The sequence below is a fragment of the Coturnix japonica genome, chromosome 4 (genome assembly GCF_054131305.1).
Source record: "Coturnix japonica strain WE chromosome 4, WE-NBRP24, whole genome shotgun sequence".
Classification (NCBI taxonomy): domain Eukaryota; kingdom Metazoa; phylum Chordata; class Aves; order Galliformes; family Phasianidae; genus Coturnix; species Coturnix japonica.
In genome coordinates this window covers 45,004,992-45,023,450 of record NC_140666.1, presented here as the reverse complement: position 1 = coordinate 45,023,450, position 18,459 = coordinate 45,004,992, and the positions used below count along the sequence as shown (strand labels likewise).

Here is an 18,459-nt window from a genome sequence, read left to right as displayed (position 1 = left end):
TTTTAATGGGTCATGTGAATAGATAAGTCCATTGCATTGAGGTACAAAAAATAAAAATAAATAAATAAATAAATAAATAAAAAAGTTGACTTAGCATCTCATGGTGCAGAGCACTAGAAGGGAAGTACAAAGCAGTGACTTTGCCTGCAGAGCTTGGAGCACTTATCTGTATAGAGACCTCACCTTCGCTGCAAGGCATGAGTAAATTCCCTACAGTCACTGGTGGAAGCTCAACAGTCCAACAAATGGACTCTTTTGAATGTACTCATAACTTTCTCCACAGTTAACAACAGGAAATGCTGTTTATATAGTTGTATTCACATGAATGTGCGATTGCCTTCTTCAGAGTATCTAGCATAATAATTTTAAAGCTAGGCTCTGCAAATACCTAATATGCAGTTCCAATGATTAGTATTACGTATACCATATGTCAGTGTAAATCAGTATAATGCTATATCAGCTCTTCAAAAAGTCTTCATGATTACGAGGACCACAGAGGGGAGAATAAAGTGTGGAGAAGGTAATTAGAATGACCTTACATTACTGAGCTGGTGAGTGGTACTGGATCTTTGTCCAGAAATAATGAAGGTTTTCCGTACGGTGTTGCTTATCAACAACATACGCATACAGATATCAGTGACAGTTAATTTGAATACCTAAATATGAACATTAATAACAAACTAAGTACCTCTTGAATTTTCCCAAAGCGTTACAGTTTTAGATGAGCTATTCACAAGTAATTTCCTTCTTGTTCTAATATTTTTTTTTATAGCTTTCACTTTATGGCACAAATTGCTTTTAGAATATTCTTTAATTATTGCTATACTAATAGGATTTATTTATTTCTTTGTTTAAATAGGCAGTCCTCCTGCTCTGACAATTAATGGCTAGGTTTGGAGTTATGCTACATTAATTTGTTCATTGTTTAATGGCTCCATAAATGGCTTATAACTTTCTGTAATCTTAACCCTTCTACAAAGGTAGAACTAAATGCTGGTTCAACTGTGAAGCTGGCAATTTCTTAATGGATGCAGTCTGCATTTTGTTTTTAGACTTGGGAAAATTAAGCAAAATAGATTTCTTAAAACAACTATTGGAAAACTAGGCTGTAAAGTGCTGACTTTTATCATATCTGTAGAGGTATAGAAATTCTAGCTGAGTATAGAAATTGTTTTCTTTTTTCACTTTTTCTGACACAGACTTCTATTTTGGCTGTCAAAAACTAGTCTGAACTTTGTCAGAATATGCCAAGTTGTCTATAAGCAGCCTGCAGGGACACATCTTTAACTTGGGAGGCTTCATGTGCTGTAATGATGCTATATCAACAGAGGATGAACTGATTTTAATGATTATAGTATACCTCTTAGTTTTAGTGTTAACAATTGAGCTGCCTTTTGATCGAGATCCCCTTTGTGATTTACGTAGAGTTTTCTTTTAATAGTTTTGTTTGACTTCTACTTGCTGTGTGTCTGAGTCATTTTTGAATATATTAATCTTCTAAATAATAGGTTTTGTCTAAAGTATCTTGTCTAAATTTGTCCAAAGGCATTTGTCCAAAGGAAAACTTCTGTTGTTGCCTCTGGTAACTTTGTGAACATGGGATTTTGACCTACTTGTGTAATAGGTTAAATTGCTGAAATTTCCCATTGTTGTTACTTTTTTGTTTTTTGGCAATTGGATTGATATTAGGCCACTGATTGCCTGTATTTCTCAGTCCTTGTGGAAAACAGATATAAGCAATGCATATGTTTTTGTAGTACAGCTGTTTACTTGATTGCCTTGTGTGTTCAGTGTGTCATATTCTGACTAGTAAAATCACCTCTTTCTGATGGTTTAATAAGGCTATCAATGTGGAGAACAACTTTGTGCCTGATCAGTCATAAGGCAGAACATGGACAAAGATCAAAAAAGCAGACACTTTAAATGCACAGTAGATAGAAAAGATTTCAGCAGCTCAATCTACTGGAGTTACAAAATGAAAAGAACAGAGCAATGCAAAAAATGTCCCTTTCAATACTCAAGATTTAAGTATGTGAAAACATTTTCTCATTGTGATCTTCAAAATGTTTCATTAAAAGGGAAGTATGTAATTGCAAAGGAGAAATATTCATAAGAAGTTTCATGTATGCTTAATAATTTAAAAAAATTCCTAGCAGAAAACTGCTTGCAGACTTGCAGAGTATTTCAGTGCGAAAGAACAGGAGTTATCAGGATCAGAAAGCTTGTTTTGCTTTGCAGAATTAAGAGCTAATTGTCAGGCAGAGGGGGTATGTTCTCAGTAGACAAAAATGTTTCTAAGGGCAGAATCTTCACCTCAAGTATATAGAATTCTATAGAGGATTAATGTATAAAGCTGATAATTGGAGAAGTATTAACTGCTTCAGTGCTTATCAGAAGATAAACCAGAAAGATTTCTTTACAAAGGATTTAATTGCTGTCTGAGGATGACACTGTACATCAGCATCCTAGTTTAAACAAGCTCCACTAATGGAATTAAAAAGCAAAAGAGTACCATAGGCTCCTAGCATAAAGTGCTACGTTAAATCTAGATGCTGAAATACATTGGCAATGGCCTGGCCCTAAGAGCTGCAGCAGTTTATGAAGGAGTGAAAAGGTTAGCAAACTGCCTACCACTTTTCCACTTTTTTTTTTTTTTTTTTTTTCTCCTCCTTTAAAGAGTTCTTGAGGAATCAGTTTTGAAAGTGTTCTGGATTTTATTTTAAATGACATGTTCACATAGAGTTTATCATCCAGCTTAAAAGGTATAAAGGCTAACAGGGGAAAAAAGTCAAAGCCAACAGCAGAACAAACAATGAGAAGCCTTTAGAGAATCAAGTAATTCTCTTCCAGTTGAAGTAAAAATAAATAAAAATGTATGAATATTTCATTCTTACTATTGCAAATTGAACTACATGTCCTCTGAAAATCATGTTCAATTTACCTGACTGGTCAATCTGAGTGCTACTTGGAAGAAATTATCTTTTGTACACCTCTGGCTTCTGAAGAGAGTGATGTTTACAACAGAGCAAATACATGCTTGTTCTCAAGGTTGTAGAGACAAGGCTAGACTTGATGATTTGGTTGGGCAGTGAATTTATGGGTAAAAGCCATTACATGAAAGCAGGGAAATCTGAAAGGGCTGCACTTGTTAGTGGTTATCGCCTCTTGACTGGACTTGTTTGTTTATGTGCTTAACCTGATGATACTCTGTACTACTTATTTCACCAGCTTAAATGATTACAGGGGCTCAAACAGCAAAATAGAGCTTAAGTTTCTTCAGCTGTGTCTTGAACTCTGTTGTTGAAACATTCCTGAGTAGGATCTTTCTGTTTTTTCAATCTCTTCTGTTGGATATTACAAAAACACTATATATGCATATTCTTGCAAGGGCTAGTGGATTAATCTGAGATTTGTAATGGAAGAAACACCTGTGTTGATATATTTGATTTTAGTTAATTAAATTTTGCTGAGCATATATGCACAAAAATAATTCCCCAAACGACAAATTTATTTTTTTCTTTGGTGTGTAAAGACTTCTAATTTTACTCAGAAATGGACAAAAAAAAAAAACCCAAAACAAAACAGAAACTGTGAAACAGAAGTTCCTTTACACTACTTAGATGTTTTCTTTAAAGCCGAGTTGGAAAGTAAAGTGGTTCAAATACAAATGAGATGTCTTTAAATGCCTATCATTGAGGGTGCTGTTTATGTTATATAAAGAAGCTATAACAAATGTGTATATTTTCAGTGTGAGTCAATTTGCAAAATTGATACCTGTACCTGTAATGATAGGAAGAAGCATTTTCACCTAAATTCAAATTACTTTAGGATGGGTATGATAAGTGTTACTAGAAGTTTAGATGTCTTCCACTTATGCTCTTTATTGCAATGGTGAAACTTACACTAATCTAGAATATATATATGTAATCTGTTATCTAAATCAGAATCTCGAGGGCTTTTCCACTGGAACTTAGAAATTGTTTTTTTTTTTCTTTTTTTTTCCCCCTTGATTATTAACCTCTAAAAGTCATCTGTGCTTTATGCTTGCACTTCCATGTTAGTGTCTCTCTCACAGGAATGATATGTGCTTTTGAACCCTTTAATTCTTTGTGTGATCCATTTAAATATTTGTGACAATTGATTTGTTTCACTATACTCAGAAGAGGGTTTTGCCATCTAGTACATTCTGCTAGGGAAGAGGAGTGGCAGTTTCTGGGATAATTCAAAACTGTCTTCAGATTGAAGTGGGAAACAAAAGAACAAAATGAAGTATGCTATAGTTTTGTTTCTTCTGGGCAGAGAACTGTTTCCTTATTAGTTGAAGTATTCTGTGGCAGTGGGGCACACACTCTTAAATAATTGTCTCAATGTAAAAGAATGTCACAAATTGTTTTTGTTTTTAAAAAAATTCCAAGATTGCATGGAAGTAATAATAATGAACTGTAAGAATGAATACAACTTAAAGTACCTTAGCTTTCTCTTCCTTGTGTTTATTCTATGCTCGGTATTACAGAATCTTATGGCTTCTTTCTGAAGGCTGTGACGAATGCTACAGGAGGTACCAAAAATAAAAACAAACCAAAAAAAAAAAAAAAAAAGATTTGAAAAAAGCATGTTAGCTGCAGGTGAAACTGTTTTGATTAGTAAAGAACAAAAGCATGAAAGCAGAGACTGTCTTTTCCCTTCAGTAAATTGATTATTATGTTCTCTGGCCTCAGCTGAATAACATTTTGAGATGAGTAAGACAGTATGTGTATGGGAGACTGCTGATCACAGCCTGAACCTCTGATTAACCACATGAGGCAAGCAATGAGTCAGCTGCAGGAGCACAGATGAAGGTAATTCAGCTGTGCTACCAGAAGGGGTGGAGCTTGGTTCCACTTCTCCTAGATCTCATTTAAGGTCTGACTACCACTAAGGTAGTCAAACTCTTCCTCTGGTGATCGCTCCCTTGTGGAGTTTACTGTGGACCTTCATCATTGCTGAGTATTTTCCATTTATCATTTATCTTTCTATCACAATATTCTTTCATATGAAACATCTGTTTAACCTCTATTTACCTACTGACTGTATAATTGTGTAACTGTAATATTGTATAGTTGTGCAGTATTATAACCTGCTTGGTTTGTGGAAGAGGAGAAAGAAGGGTACAGTTTAATTTACACTCTTAATCTACTGCCTCCACCACTGGTTGCCTGTTTATCACTGCTCACTAGCTTTTCATTCTTGGAGTGTTCTCAGCCTACAGATCATGATTACAGATTACTTACAGTGGGTATCTCCGTAAGTTAAGAACTCCAAATATTTCCATTTTGGCTTACTTTGACTTCCAGCTACACTCTATCATAATGTACTAGACAAAGTAGCTATCACACAGGCAATAATGATCTTGTGTTTTAAAATATGTGGAAGCCAAGGTAAGTCTGGGGATTCTCTTTAAGACACACTTTCCTTGTGTGATACATTTGACAAAAGTTCCTCGTAATGGATTGTACAGGTTGTCAGATCATTGTCTAAAAATGTAATTGGACGTGAAAACTGATTCCCCTAAAATTTACTCACATGTTTGTGTCAAGCCTACTGAAGTAAGAATATGTAAGTAAGAACATGGAGGTGCTGCTAAATTGCAAGTACTGAAAGTGAGAACAATCAACATGTAAATTATTGAGCTGTCAGATTAGATGAAACTGAATATTTTTGAAGTGATTCACATGTAGATTGTAATAAGAAGGCACAGATTCTGCATTAGCAAGAATCAGAAGTTCAAGTTAGTTCTTAAAAGGAACAGTAAGAACTCTGTCTGAACTTAGCTGTGCAGTAGTAGTGAATAGTCTAAAATATCAATCTAATCAAAGTTCTAAAGAGGCAAACTTTTAAAAGAGTATTTTCATACTTTTCATATTTATTTTTTTAGTCTTTAATCTGAATACTTATTATAGGTACAGCATTAATATAGATATATATATTTAAGTAAAATTTTAAAGTGCTGCATTCACTTCTTTTTTTAGGTAAGAAACTAGATGGTTAATAATTCTGACAAATTGTCATCTTTTCAGTGTTTGAAATTGTCATTGTGTGAGTTGGAAGTGGCTTTTCACACATCTTGGAGCTGTTTTTAGATGTTTTTGCCGAAGTTGTTTGATTTGTTTTCAGTTTTTGGTCATTGTGAAGACTGATCCTAATAAGAAGCTTTCTGGATGAGGTGCCTCTTCTGTATTCAAAAAAGTACGGAATTTATTTTAATACCTCAGTGCCTCAGAAGCAAAGTGATTGATATAAAAGCAGATTCTTGGTGAAGTCAAGCTAAATGACCAGTGCTAAAAGTCCGAATTCTGTTAAGTTCATAAGTTTCCATGCTAGTTAAAATCAATTGGGAGATTCCAAGATAGGGGATAAAGCAACTGAGGCTGTTCATACAGAATGAGAGATGATTGTATCAATTTTTTTCCTCCTTTTTTTTTTTTTTTTTTTTTTTCCTCAGCCTTCTTTACTCACTGTCAAAAGCCAAAGAAAATAAATATTGCTTCATCTTAAAGATAAGCATGTAGTAGTAATCTTAATTTAGAAAATGAGGCTTGTGTTTGATCACAGTTGGCATCTGCAGTGGTGAATTTTAACAGTGTAACCAACATACAGAATTTAGGCTATTGTAACAAATGATCTGGATACACTTGAGAGACTTCTGCTGTGCAAATAAATGTGTTAAGATACTTCTGCTTGTTGACAAATTTAACCCAACTCGCTTCTTGTTATGCTGTTAAACCAATGGTGTTTGATTTGGAGCAACAGTGATTTGCCCAGAGCAAAGTATGAGAACCATCTCTGTTTACCCAGGTAAAACATTAGTACTGTTTATTTACTTCAGTCTGTTGATCACTTCTACTAGTGTGTTTCTTTTGAAAATTTCAAACTTAGTCTAGAATGGGATGCATGTAAACACCTTCTCCCAGTTTACTTCTGGGGAGTATGAAAGGTTCCCAAGATTGTTTCCCAATAAAACTAATACATTCACCCCTGCATCTCGCAGAGCCTTGCAGAGGAGAGGGAAGACTTTTTGGGTGCACTGGCAATAGCTCATAGGGCCTTCTGCTTGAAGAGTACAGTATTCTAGGAACTTGCAGGATGTTGGTATCATAGGGAATACTAGTAATTACTTGCAGACTAATTGTGGCTTTTGAGACTTTATGGCCAAGAGAACAAAGTGCTGCTACTGAATAATGAGTCAAGGCAAGTTAAATAGTGTCAGCTGGATTTAGAAAAGATGGTCAGATTCCAAATTGGGATCACATTCTTTAAAATGGCCCTTGGGAAATTTATTTTTATCAAGCAACTGCTGTTATTTTGTGTTTTGTCTTTTGTGCAGATCCTTTTCAATGCACGGGCAAGAAAGTGTATGTAAAATATGATTATTCTAAATGTAATATTAATGTATTCTATTTGAGAGTGATGTAATCTATTTGTTACCACTCTAAAAATTAGAAAATAATTTCACTGTTAGAAAAGACTAAAATTGGTTTCTCATTTTAATATTCTTCATTAGTCCCTTACTCTGTGACTCCCAGATGAATTGTATTTTATTTTAAGAACTGTAGCGTAGTCTTCTGATGAAGTTTGGGACTGAATTGGTTTTGTCTGTGTCTTGTCTCTGATTTAAAATCACAGTATTGCAGGGTTTGGAAAGGGTCTCAAGAGGCTGATTCTAAACTCCCTCTTAAAACAGGTACCCTACAGTAGGTCTCACAGAAAGGAGTCCAGACTGGTCTTTAATATCTCCAAAAAAACTTTGTGTGTTCAAGGTTTTGTCTGTTACTCTTTGTCCAATCAGTATGCACCTCTGAGGAGAGACTGTCCTCATCATTTTGCCTCCCACCTTCCTTTAGATATTTATAAACATTAGTCAGATTCCCCTTAGTCTTTTTGCCAGTCTGAACAGACAGCCTTTCTTCACACAGGAGGTGTCCCAGGCTTTGTCATCTTTGTGGCCCTCTGCTGAACTCCTTCAAAGGGATTCTTGTCTTCTATTGAATTGGGGAGTGCAGAACTAGACACAGTAGTTTAAATGTGGTCTCACCAGGGCAGAGAATGGGGGAGGATCACCTTCCTCTATCTGCTGGCCACATTCTTTTTAGTGCACGCCACGATACCGTTGGTTTTTCTAGCCATGAGGACTGGCTCATGGCCAACCTGTTTTATTCACCAGAACTCCCAAGCCTTTTTCTGCAGAGCTTCTCTCCAGCTGGTCCCCAACCTGTACTAATGCATGTGGTTATTCCTTACCAGTTGCAGGACTCTATGCTTGCTATTGTTAAACTTCATCAGTTTCCTTCCTGTCTAGATCTTGCTGAATGGCAGCATGGCCACGTGTCAGTCACTCCCCCCAGCTTTGTATCATCTGCAAATCTGATTACTCTATTTCCTCATCCATTTCATTGATGAAGATGTAGAACAAGTCTGGACCCAGGCACTTTTTCCCACATTAAATGGACCATCTTTTTTCTTTCCAGTTTTTCTGTGAGTTCCTTGCTTATCCATGCAGGCCTCTTGCCACCTTTCCCTGCTTGCTTGACCTTAGTGATGTGCTAATTTTGAACATGGAAAAAGTGATGTTGAAGTCTTATCAGATGTGGCTGAGTCATCTTAATATCTCCAGCGTATGCCTCTGGAAGACAGCAAACCTCTCTGGAGAGGTTATCTGGATGTTGTCTAGTTATTATTAATAGTTACTGGGGGTTATCCAATCAAGTTCCTCAGGCTGTCTTTTCTCCTACCCTGTAAGAAGTGCTTTTGTACTTTTGAAATTAAATGCTGCGAAAATAGGCATTATATTCAAACGTTGTCTGGTTAGGCTTACTCTGTTTTATAAGTGAACCTATGAAATAAAGTAGGAGCATTTAAGGCTAGTATTTGTGGTACCTTTTTAAAGGTCAGGAGTCTTTTCCTTTGAGATATACCGCACTAGTAGTTCGTGTTGGGATTGCTTGTATATTGTAAGCTTATTTGGGGAAGAATGTAATGAAAAAATAATTAAAAATAAATCATTGGTTGAGTCTTTTCTTAGCCTCAGGTTTGGCAAAACTGAATTTTGGTGTATGTTATTTTTATTGCTGTAGGTCAAGGAAGCCCAGCAGTTAAGCAATTGCATATAATCTTTACCTGTGAAATTATTTGTGGTGGGCATTGTTTTAACACAAATTAAAAGCCACAAGAAGTAAGCTATTGTTTTTTGTTTTTTTTTTTCAGTTAGTTTGTTGGTTTTTTTTGTTTTTTTTTTTTTTTTTTTTTTTTGTTGCTGTTGGTTTTTGTTTTCTTAAGCTTTTGTTTTCTGTGTTGATCAGCCTTTGTGGGTGGTGGAGCAGCATGGTTTCTGTGCAAGCTGACTTACCAGGAGCAAGCCACAGCTCACAGCACTGTGCTCAAATTGTGGCATGCTGTTCTGAGCCTGTGGTTCAACAGCAGTCTGAATCTAGCTTTAGGACTCTTCCTTCTCATCAAGAACATTGCACCTACATGATGGCAAGCACTGATCCATTACATTCTGCTAACTCAGTGTATTTCCAGGAATTCTGACAAGCTAACGTTATTTCAGTTGTTATGACAGATTGACTATTATCCGTTCTTCCATAGCTGTCATGTAACCTGTGTAAAGCATAAAGCTATCACAGAGACTATATTGTGTGCACTATATAATTTGAAGAAAAAAATGTAGTTATGTTTTCATGTTTAATACAAATAAAACTTGTATTTCTATACACAGGACCCATAATAACAGTTATGAACTAGAGCTTTAAGATGACATGGTGTAGGCAGGATAACATTTTGCCAAAAATCTTCAGTGCAACATTTACATGTGTACATGGGATAAGTGTGCAGAGATAAAGTCTGATTCTTAAAAACTTGAATGGGAAAGAATGACTTCGCATCTTGTAGTCTTTAGAATTCATAACATTTCATGCTGTGGTTTGTGCTTAATACATCTACTCATTTTCTGTACATAGTGTTCATGCATAGTTACAGAGAGGTAAATCTGTCTTTCAAGTTTGGTTAGTGAATACTGGAATCTAAGTACATTTACTGCTGTCAATAGAAACTATAGGGAACCCAACATTTTTAGAGAAAAAAACCATATTACCAATTAAGTATTGGGGGAAAAATGTTTTTGCATTACAATGGATTTGTTCTTCTATCAATGCAATACAGCAGTGCTTTGCAAATACTCTGGAAATCAGTAAAATAGGAAAAGCTAACCTTCTGGTGATTAATTTTGTTTGGAATCAAGCATAATGATGTTTTCTTTGTTTGCATTCCATTTGTTAATATTGTCTGCAATACTGGCACTGCAGTTGCAAAGCAGCATTATTGGGTAGATCTTTTTTTTTCCTACCTAAAATGATACAGAAGTGTACAACATGTCATGCTGGGGCTTTTTAAAAATATCAAGACTGAGTTGAGCATGACCACCTTTGGTTTCAAGTTGTGATGAGATTTTACCATTCAGCATAGGTTACTGAATGGTTCTACTTGTAAAATTTGTATGTGAAGAGTAGCCATGATTGAAATGGTATGCAAAGCCTGTAAAAGATGGTATGTCAGAGTAAATATTATGAGACAGTAAGCTCATAAATGTGGCATTTTCTGGAAATGCTCTGTGAAGTCTGATTAAAATATAGATATATAATTTTTCTTAGCTACAACAAGGGGAAGCATAGATCTTATAATTATTCTGCAACATCAGATACAATTTCAGGTATAAAAAAAAGTCTTCTACATGCACTCTTTTTATAGCAACAAGTTGCTCCAAGATGAAATCTGGCCTCTGATATAGTTTTTCTGCTCCACTACTCTTCCTTTCTTCTCTAGAATAATTGCTGTCTATTATAAGTTTAATGTTTTCTGTAGTTGCTTTATTCTAACTTGGGGGTCAGGGACATAATGTCCCCAAATATGGGGGAGTGAAATGTTTGGACTGCTTCTGAATGGCCTGTGGAATTATATGAACTGATTACTACAGCTTTCTTTCAGTCATTTTCGTAGTCTCAGTGCTTCTGCCTTCAGTTTTCTAAGGCGGAAAATGAGTGGAGTGTTTCAGCAATATAAAATATGCAAACATGACACACAGGTGCACAAGATGTGTGCAAGCTGAGATGCTTCTGTACTTCCGTATTCTTACCTTGTTTGGGAAGCCATTGTAGCTGTCTTTAGCATTTTAGCACTGGTAAGCATGCCAATCATAAAATTAGGAAGTTGAGTTAGTTTTTCTCACCTGCATTACTTTAGTTTGTATTTATTAATCACTTGAAAAATCTAATTAGCAACTTTTTGCTTTACTAGTTTTTACCACAACCCATAGGTAAGCATAGGACATAGCAATATACTGGTAGAGAAAAAGTGTCATGTGACATGGAGAACTGACTTCAGTTAGCTAGAGGTTGGAAAATATTAATGTATGTTCCATATATATGTAAGAGAAACCATTGTACTTTGTGAGAGGCAGAAGACTAGTACATCTATTTCTCATTTCTCTGGTGTATTTGGTTTGTGAAAAGTAAGAATTTTTAGTAAAGTAGAACAATTAGTGCTTCATGACCAAGTATGCTTCCAGAGGTTATAGTGTACAGTTTATGAAATATGAAATAAACATGGAATGGAGAAAAAAAAAACAAAACAGAATAGCTGCTGTTATTTACAAGCTAGGAATAAAACAATACATTATTTCAAGGCATTTTATGCCTTGACTTCTGCTTTTGGAACTTCTTCTAAAGACAGAGGAGGTACTGATGAACACATGATAAGTTAGGGTTTGACCGTATCCTTTTAAAAAATAGCCCTGAGAACTTTTCAAAGTGGTTTATGTTCTTGTTAAGGCACACAAAAGGGAATATATTTTTCAACAACAATAACAAAAGGCTTCTAGCTTTTTTTTCCAGATAATTCATTCATAAAATTTTGCATTTAAGGGGAAAAAAAAAAAAAAAGGTCTTAATCTAAGGCAGCTGTAGGCATAAATACATGGAAAAACAGTGGGCACAACTTGGAAATACTAGTTAAAAGAGTAATTTGACTATCTCATTGCCCAGAGATGTTGTGGATGCCCCTTCCCTGGAGGCATTCAAGACTTGGTTGGACGGGCCCTGGTCAGCCTGACCTAGTAGTTATTCAAGCAGCTGTCAGCTCTGCTGGCAATAGGGGCATTGGAACTTGACAATCCTTGAAGTCCCTTCCAACCCAAGCCATGCTATGATTCTCTGATCTCTTAGTTATCATGTTACTCAGCAAATAAACATGTGCTTATTAATACATCTTTTTCTTTCAATGGTGAAAGAAAAAAAAAATAGATGGAGGAGTGGTGCCTAAGAGAAATGAAGCAAAGCAGCATGTGTCAATTAATAATTTTGCCACATAGTATTTTAACATCCGTGGAGCTTAGAACTGCACGCAGCATTCAAGGTGATGCTGCTACAAGGCTGAATATAAGATGAGAATCACTTCCTTTATCATTTTTGTGTTTTGTCTCTAATAATTTTCTAATTGCAGCAATACAGGAACTATTGATAGGAACGTGATATGTATTTTTCTTCCTATCATATGTTGTTTACTGTGATGCTTCATCATTGTTGAAAAACAGAAGTTGCCAGTACTTGAATTCTAGCATAATCAAGTCAGGTTAGCCTTTTTTTTTCTCTCCTGCTTTTTACTGTTCTAATACTATTTTTTATTTTTGAAAGCAGGTTGGTTTTTTTTTTTCTGTTTTTTTTTTTTTTTTTTTAAAGCTTTTTTGGAATAGGCAATGAATGTTCTGTGACGTTTTTGTACTATGGGGATATTTTTTCTGATGCTCTGACTGATACTGTGTGTTATGTTCAGATGTTATGTTACAGCACTTTTCTGTGTTCAGGCTCAGGTCTTGTGGTCAGATTTTAGACACAGATTATTTGATTTCTCCAGATAACCACTGCGTATACTATTGCTCAGTTTGGCAATATTGAGAGTGTATATGTGTGTGTAATCAAGAACCCTCTCTAGGGAAGTGGCTTGGAGTTCTCTGTATTGAACTTTATATGTTATATACGTATGTCCATTGCTCCAAAAGTAATGCCTGCTCTTTATTTCTGTTGAAGCAGTAGCAAAGAACACAATGATGCTATTTGATAGAGAAAATTCTCAGTTAAAATGCTAGCTTTAAGCACAGTCCACCACCATTAGCTGTGCATTTTTGCCAGCGATGAATGAGACCCTGCGTGCTGTGCCCATGTTAAATAAATAAATAAAAATGTATGGCCATCCATAATATGGCATGTCTTTACGTTGCTGTCATTACTGCTGAAATGCACTGTTGCTCATGGTGCTCATGTGTACTGGTTGGTTTCCAGAAGCATTCCCCAAGCATCAGTGAACATCAGCGGGTGCCATTTTTTCTTCATAAAGTAAATCAGTGACTCATCTTTGTTTTGTACACGCTTCTATGTCAGGCGCCATTCTGTCAGGTTTCCCGTCTTCTGCCATGGGTTACACAACAATGGAATTTAATTGTACGTGTGCAGGAAGGTTTAGCCTCTATTGCTGTACCATCAGTATATGTCTTTGACTTCTGGGTCAATGTTAATATACAAAAATAATTAAAAAAATGAGGCATTACTTTTGAAACAGCCTTTGTAGTTTGAGAAATAAATTCTTTGCTATAAGGATGCAGGGTGATGTAAACACTGTCCAGACATCCCACATCAAAAGACTTTAAAGGGTAAGCATGATAGAAAGGGAGGATTCTGAACTGTTAAGACAAATAACCCAATACTGTGCAGAAATGGGGGTTAATACTTTTCCACAGTGACTAGTATTATGAAAATTGACAGTTGTGAAAGTATTTGGTACCAGTGGTAGAATCTCAAGGTGACTTCCTTAACTTACCATTTTTTCCTCATGTTCTTCCAAGTATTCACTATATTAGTATATTTAAATGTCTATCATTGTCTACTTATAGTGCAGCTTTCTCATTATGGACTACACTAATTTCTTCCACTGTTCATTCCACTTTTCATGTGGGAATACTTCAAGATACTTAAAAGTAGTATTCCCAAATTAAGTTGCTTTTCTTTGTTCCACAAAGAAAAATAAATTCTTCAATTCTGTTTTTCTACAGCTGTATGTAATAAATCTCATATTGGTTTGAGTTAGATTAGGGCAAATTGTATTACAAAATATGAATGAACTATATCTGTACAGCTTCGTATGTTTTTTATCAAGTACAGAGGTAGAGTGGCTTTTACTCCATTTCTGTTTATTTCCTGAAATTGTTAAGTTTTAGCCCTAGCTGTTAGAAATAGTACTGATTTGTGTTCAGAATATTCAGATAGCCTAGCAAAATTGCTTTTTTGTAATCGCCTACAAGACTGAAGCTTGTATTAAAACATGCTGTCTGTTTGTTTACTGGAGATTCATCAGGCCAGCTACAGATGCTAGTTCTACAAGATCTTCCCTAGAGTAGACTTTTAATTAAAACAACTCTTTTTACCCCAGCTGTCATTGCAGCCAGTATAAAAGGCAGAAAGCTTGTTTTTAGGGAAGAGCTTGAATGCTTAGCTTGTCCTAAAGTCTATAACCACAAAATAAAATGAAACGTTGAATTTTCTACTTCTCAAATTCTTTTCTCCCTAGCCAGTTTGCAGTAACTCTGTCTCATTGAAGAAGTCATTTTAGCAGTTTTTAATGCTTACTTTCTTCATACATTTTCTGAGTTCACAATGTGTGCTCAGTTCTACTGGAAAATGTACTGTAGGAGAAATTTGGAAATTGGTTTAATCTAATCCTTGCTTTGCAAATAGCTGGAGCTGTGCAGTGCCATTTACAATGTGTTTTCCCCCTCCTGCCCCCATTACTTTTCACCTAGGGTAATATCTTAAAGTTTCACATACTGAATCAAACCCTCCTTTAAGCTGGACGATAGTTGACTATCAATGATAAAATGCAGTACAAAAAATGGAAGATAGCTTGCAAAAAAGAAAGTTTGGTAATTTGTTTGTGAAATTCCAGTCTTACTGTCCACTGCTACTTTTGCTTGGTAAAAAGAAGTAAAGAAAAAATTCTAGGGGATAAATTACATACTTGGCCTCTGGAAAAAGTTGACTTTTGCACCTCATCTGAACCAAACCTAGGAACTCAAATATCTAAAACCCTTAAATCCCCAAATCCCACCTGATCTACCTCTCCTGCTGATGCTAGCCTTCTGCTTGTGTAGCTGCAGTAGGAGCTAACTACAAGACGTGAGCTTGTCCTGAACAGTACTTACTGCAAAAATGGATTACTATATTTCTACTAAATATCTGTATTCTGTCATATTCATCTCCTTTTAGTTGGTTACTCATCCTTCAAAAGCATGTTTCTAGTTACTCCACCATTATTTTATGGCTGTTTCAGAGCTTCATATGATCTTTAAGTAGTCTTTCCATCACTGTGGGATGTGGAATATGGGTCTATCAAATGATTTTTTTCCTCCCCTTTTTTAGTGAGGTTGATTTGAAAGATCTTCCTCCCGTATGTTTCATTCTTATGTTCCTGCCATTCTATTTTACTGTCTGTATCTATAGCTCCGTTGTAATTGCTGTTCAGTGGCAGCCTACATTTGTGTCTTCAATATTGAGATTCATAAATTGTGTAGGTAGATGGAGGTTGAGTAAATTTCCTTTCACCCACTCACTCCAGGAAGTTTGGCATAATTCCTGGAATGAGAATATGGAAGATGTAACTAACGCACCCCTAAATTACTGCCCAATGCATATTACTTCAGGTTTTGAATACTGAAGATAGTTTAATTACTCATTAACAACATTTTAAACTGGCTGATGAATGATTGTTATAAAGAAACTCGGAGCTGATAAAACTGCAGCCCTTATGTGGCTTTAATACTCTTTACATCATGCTTAAATCTGCTGGAAGTTTATGCTTAGTAATATCTGGTTGAAAGATTTTCAGTACTTCAAGCAGAGATGTTTAGTGATACCGACAGTGAGTTTACAACAACTTTTGGTGGATTATAATGATAATATTTATGCAAAACTGTATAAAATATTTTTGTTTTGTCTTGAAACTTTATTAGTATTAACTATAAAACATAACTCTGTATTTAGACAACTGAAATGTTTTAAAAAGCAGTGATCATGGTTTTCAGAGTTTCCTAATTGGTGTGAAAACATTCCATGAGGAGAATTTCAGTAATTTATGGTTTTGGTGTTTTTTTTTTTGTGTGTGTTTTTTTGTTTGTTTTTTTTTTTTACGTTTTTACTTCTACATATTTTTTACTTTGTAATTAAAATGCAACTTTCCAAGTACTTTGATTATACTTTATAACTGATAATCTGAGTAATACAGGAGCAATTTTAATATGTTTATATCCTTAGTTTTGCTTTCTGGGCAGATTTTGTTGTTTGGTTTTATTGGATTGTTCTATATACTTCTATGTGGTACTATTTTTGTATCTAGCACATTTCCCTAATGGAATTTTTCTTGGTTTCTGCATATCATAGCATCATTTACCTTACTTGATCAACTTTACTACTTTCTGTCATAAGAAAATATGAATAATTTGCAAATCATTTAGAGAACCTAACAGTATAAAGGCATAAACAGAGTCTCCTAAACACAGAAATACAAGGCTATGTCTGTAGAAGTCTTTGCATTTGTGTTTCAGGCCAGATGAGGCGTGCTCCTCATCAGACCTCACAGTTCATATCACCCAGGAATCAGCTGGGGTCTTAAACAAAGCTGAGCCAGTGGATGCCTTCCAGGGCATCAGAAAATCCCTGCAGCTTGTGCTGGATGTTCACCAGGCTCAGCTGGCCTTGTAACCCATGAGGACAGTGTGAATGAGGTCTCCTCAGCACCAGCTGTGGACACATTATTCTGAAGTCACCCTATACTTAGGGACACAACGAGTGTTTCTTTTCTCCCTCAGAGATTTCATAAAAAGGGTCCTTTCTTGGTTGAAATTAGAGATCATGGATCTATCTTCATAAACTTACCACTATGGGGAAAATAGTGTTGTTTAGATTTTCTTGAGGACACTGGCTTTAAATATAAGTTTATATACATATGGTCTTGCACCTTCTTGAAATGCCTTGCGGTGTCTTACTGTACTGCTGCCATTAAACAATTTCAGGAAGCTGGGGGAAAAAAGTTAATTTCCTTTAGCAGAACCCTTGATGACTGAGCTTTAGGCTGGGTATGGAGCAGGATTGGTTTGAAGGAGGGAATAGGAATGTTGGCCAGGAACACAGATGGTTGTGTGGGATTCATCAGTAGCTGGATCAGGTGGCGCAAATCTGTTCTCTGAACTTGGTTACCATTTCATTGGCTGCTTAATGTGAAATTCAGGAAGAAGTCCGCATGAAAATGAATGGATCACAAGTTGTGTTAGTGTTTTTTGTTTCAGTTTGTTTTTTTTTGTATTGTTTTTCCCAGTCCTTTCTTAAAAAGCAAATACTGGCTTGGCTTCACAGCTTTGATGGGAAAACTGTGATCAGTGTGATCAAAAATGACTTCCTTTGTTACATTTAACCTAAGATGGCTAGAATTAGAAAGAGATTTGCATCATATCAGTGGCAGGCAAGTACACCAACATTGCTGTATGGAAATGAATTGTCAGAGCCAAAAACTATTGAAAGGCGGTAGCATCAATTGAATTTTAGGAGTGGTTATAAAGCAAATTGATAGCAAGTGAACTCTGAAGAGTTCAGTTTCTGTTGAACTTGTGTGGACCAGTGTAGCTGTAGTCCAGTTCCTGCAAAACTGTGTAGGTGCGTATGAACAAGGGACTATGTTACGTCTCTCAGGTTTGCCTCTATGCTTAGACCAACTCCATGTAGGTGGAGATAATATTGCAAAGCACCCTGTTGCAGTTATCTTTGCTCTGGGTCCTTTGGCTGTTGGATCCTTTACTGGGCTATACAGTTCACGTGCTGAGGAGGAAACATGCCCAAAGTTCCCCTGTGCAGATGCTGGGTGTGTCTGCTTATTGTAGCTTTTACTGTTGCTGTAGTTGTTGGAGGCTGTCCTCGTGCCTGGCAGCAAAGGTGTGCCTAGGTGGAGGTGGCTGAGGAAGTCAAATCAGGCTTTGACCCCTACTCAGTTACCATCTCTGTCCTTACAAGCATTCATGATTCTTTTATACTTTTTTGAGATAACTCTAAAATCTTACAGTAGCATCCTGGTTAGTTTTTAACGTGGCCAAGAGTTTCTTCTAGCATTATTCTGGGCTTTCCTAGGCAGTTCTGAGTTATCTCTTCATGTACTGTTTACACTAATGTGTCTGCCATGCTAACTGTTGTTATCTAGATCAAGAGGGCACCTCTACAGCAGGGAACCATGTGATTTTTTATGTTTTATATGCTCGGGATGAAGACTTAGTGATTTAATTACCCAATATCAGGGAACAGGCTGAATTGTGAGCAGAGCAATAAAAGTAGGTGAGAG

General features: G+C 36.0%; 1 long non-coding RNA gene across 1 annotated transcript in view; it reads left to right on the top strand.

The window, feature by feature from the left end:
* The window catches only part of LOC146761055 (uncharacterized), a 370,373-nt gene that overhangs the window by 327,058 nt on the left and 24,856 nt on the right, over window positions 1-18,459 (top strand). The window lies entirely within an intron of this gene.